Raw genomic sequence first — 3,331 nt, forward strand, 5'->3', positions numbered from 1 at the left:
GTAGTCACCTGGTTCCCACGAGTCTACACCAGAGTTTACTAGGGTGTGACAGTAGTCACCTGGTTCCCCCGAGTCTACACCAGAGTTTACTAGGGTGTGACAGTAGTCACCTGGTTCCCACGAGTCTACACCAGAGTTTACTAGGGTGTGACAGTAGTCACCTGGTTCCCACGAGTCTACACCAGAGTTTACTAGGGTGTGACAGTGGTCACCTGGTTCCCACGAGTCTACACCAGAGTTTACTAGGGTGTGACAGTGGTCACCTGGTTCCCACGAGTCTACACCAGAGTTTACTAGGGTGTGACAGTAGTCACCTGGTTCCCCCGAGTCTACACCAGAGTTTACTAGGGTGTGATAGTAGTCACCTGGTTCCCACGATTCTACACCAGAGTTTACTAGGGTGTGACAGTAGTCACCTGGTTCCCACGATTCTACACCAGAGTTTACTAGGGTGTGACAGTAGTCACCCGGATGTATTTAATTAAGGTGTGCAGGATTAGGACCACCAATAAGTCGACACTTGTCATTTTCAGTAACAGTAAAAAAAATCACAGTCCTATGTGCAAAGAACACCACAAATCACAGTCCTATGTGCAGAGAACACCACAAATCACAGTCCTGTGTGCAGAGAACACCAGTTGTGTGCAGAGAACACCACAAATCAGAGAGTTGTTGATAATTAATTAAGTGTTGAACCTTATAGTTTAATTCTAAAAAAGTAATCTGTAATTCCCAACGGAACTGCTATTCTATTTTTTCAATATTCTCAGATTGTTATTAACATAGTGTTTAGTCTGGCACTAACCTGGCACTGTTGTGGCGGGAACCTGGCACTGTTGTGGCAGGAACCTGGTACTGTTGTGGCGGGAACCTGGTACAGTTGAGGCGGGAACCTGGCACTGTTGTGGCGGGAACCTGGCACTGTTGTGGCGGGAACCTGGTACGGTTGAAGCGGGAGCCTGGTACAGTTGAGGCGGGAACCTGGCACTGTTGTGGCGGGAACCTGGTACGGTTGAAGCGGGAGCCTGGTACAGTTGAGGCGGGAACCAGGCACTGTTGTGGCGAGAACCTGGCACTGTTGTGGCGGGAACCTGGCACTGTTGTGGCAGGAACCTGGCACTGTTGTGGCGGGAACCTGGTACAGTTGAAGCGGGAGCCTGGTACAGTTGAGGCGGGAACCAGGCACTGTTGTGGCGAGAACCTGGCACTGTTGTGGCGGGAACCTGGCACTGTTGTGGCGGGAACCTGGCACTGTTGTGGTGGGAACCTAGCACTGTTGTGGCGGGAACCTAGCACTGTTGTGGCGGGAACCTGGCACTGTTGTGACGAGAACCTGGCACTGTTGTGGCAGGAACCTGGTACTGTTGTGGCGGGAACCTGGCACTGTTGTGGCGGGAACCTGGTACAGTTGAAGCGGGAGCCTTGTACAGTTGTGGCCGGAACCTGACACTGTTGTGGCGGGAACCTTGCACTGTTGTGGCGGGAAACTAGCACTGTTGTGGTGGGAACCTGGCACTGTTGTGGCGGGAACCTGGTACTGTTGTGGCGGGAACCTGGCACTGTTGTGACGGGAACCTAGCACTGTTGTGGCGGGAACCTAGCACTGTTGTGGCGGGAACCTGGCACTGTTGTGGCGAGAACCTGGCACTATTGTGGCGAGAACCTGGCACTATTGTGGCGGGGACCTGGCACTATTGTGGCGAGAACCTGGCACTGTTGTGACGGGAACCTAGCACTGTTGTGGCGGGAACCTAGCACTGTTGTGGCGGGAACCTGGCACTGTTGTGGCGGGAACCTGGCACTGTTGTGGCGGGAACCTGGCACTATTGTGGCGGGAACCTGGCACTGTTGTGGCGGGAACCTGGCACTGTTGTGGCGGGAACCTAGCACTGTTGTGGCGGGAACCTGGTACTGTTGTGGCGGGAACCTGACACTGTTGTAACGGGAACCTGGCACTGTTGTGGCAGGAACCTGGCACTGTTGTGGCAGGAACCTGGCACTGTTGTGGTGGGAAGAAAATTGAGATATTTTTGACGTAAGATAAAAATATCAAACGTTGCTTTTTATGAGCATGACTTGTTGAGATTGAATGTTAATTTAAGTTTAAATAATCACAGAGAATTGTGTAGCAATAAACAGTGAATTTCTGTATTAGCGGCCTATTTGATGGTTAAGTGGAAATGTTATTCATGCGTTAGCTGACGTGTTCCTGGGAAAATATTATTTTCTGTGAATATTTTATTCGTAAATGATTTTGGCTTGACAGATGTTGACTGCGGCTTCTACAGTCTTAAATCTAAATTGAATAGTCATTTGTAATTCTTTATGAACACACAAAAGCATTTTTAGGAATATTTTGCAATGAAAATTCGGCCACATTTCATCTACACTAAAAGCGATGTTGAGAAGTTTAAAAAACTCTTGATTTTTAACTATAAACTTCTAGTTAATTAAAAAAGTAGGTGTAGCGGCAGAGGTTATCAATTAATCTTCATTATCTTCGTACTTAATAAAGTTGTGGAATATCGTGTGGACGGCAAGTAACGTTCCTTCTCTACTTTTATATTATAGTAATTTTGTTTTTTTTTATTCCAAAAGTAACTCTAGTTTGTAATACATTACCAGTTACATTACATATTAGTACTCTGTCTTCATTACATAAGTTTCTCAGAAATCAAAATATTACTTATAATAAAACATTCTTAAAATCAAAAATGAAAATGATTATAATACGTATGAGAAAATCCTAGATCAGCCCTGAACACTCACACTGTGTTGTGCTACAAAGCAAAATATATTTGATGGGCATTTTCTCATAAGTTCTTGGGGTTCTTACAGAATTAATTAACACATCATGGTGATGTTTCTACACTATGGTTTGAATGTCCTGATGAAGACGTTCACTAGGTTCCTGCGTCTCCCAGATTTGTTCTAAAGATCTAGTGCAAACACTGTTCACTCAAATCTTCAAAACGATCTTTTAAATTCTCAATCTTAGTAATACCCAGGAAACCCATGTACTAAAAGCCAAAATGCTTCTCAGGCATTTTTTCAACGTTTTCTAACTCATTAGTAGCTAACATATGTCTATGCTGTGGACTTTCTAATTGAGGGGGGGAAGGGATCCCATGGAGCTGCGTTGGGATCTAATCTAAATGTCAGATAAATGCCGTTTTCTTCCCCCTCTTTACTGGGGAAATATTCCACAATATTCCACAGAGTAATTCAGCTCTTAGTCCATTTTCGGATCCGGGGGAGAGAGTGACCGGGCTATGACTCCCGGTGTGGCAGTCAACAGGTGTTGTTGGTCGCCCACATATGGTATTGACTG

The sequence above is a fragment of the Cherax quadricarinatus genome, unplaced genomic scaffold (assembly GCF_038502225.1).
Source record: "Cherax quadricarinatus isolate ZL_2023a unplaced genomic scaffold, ASM3850222v1 Contig97, whole genome shotgun sequence".
Classification (NCBI taxonomy): Eukaryota; Metazoa; Arthropoda; class Malacostraca; order Decapoda; family Parastacidae; genus Cherax; species Cherax quadricarinatus.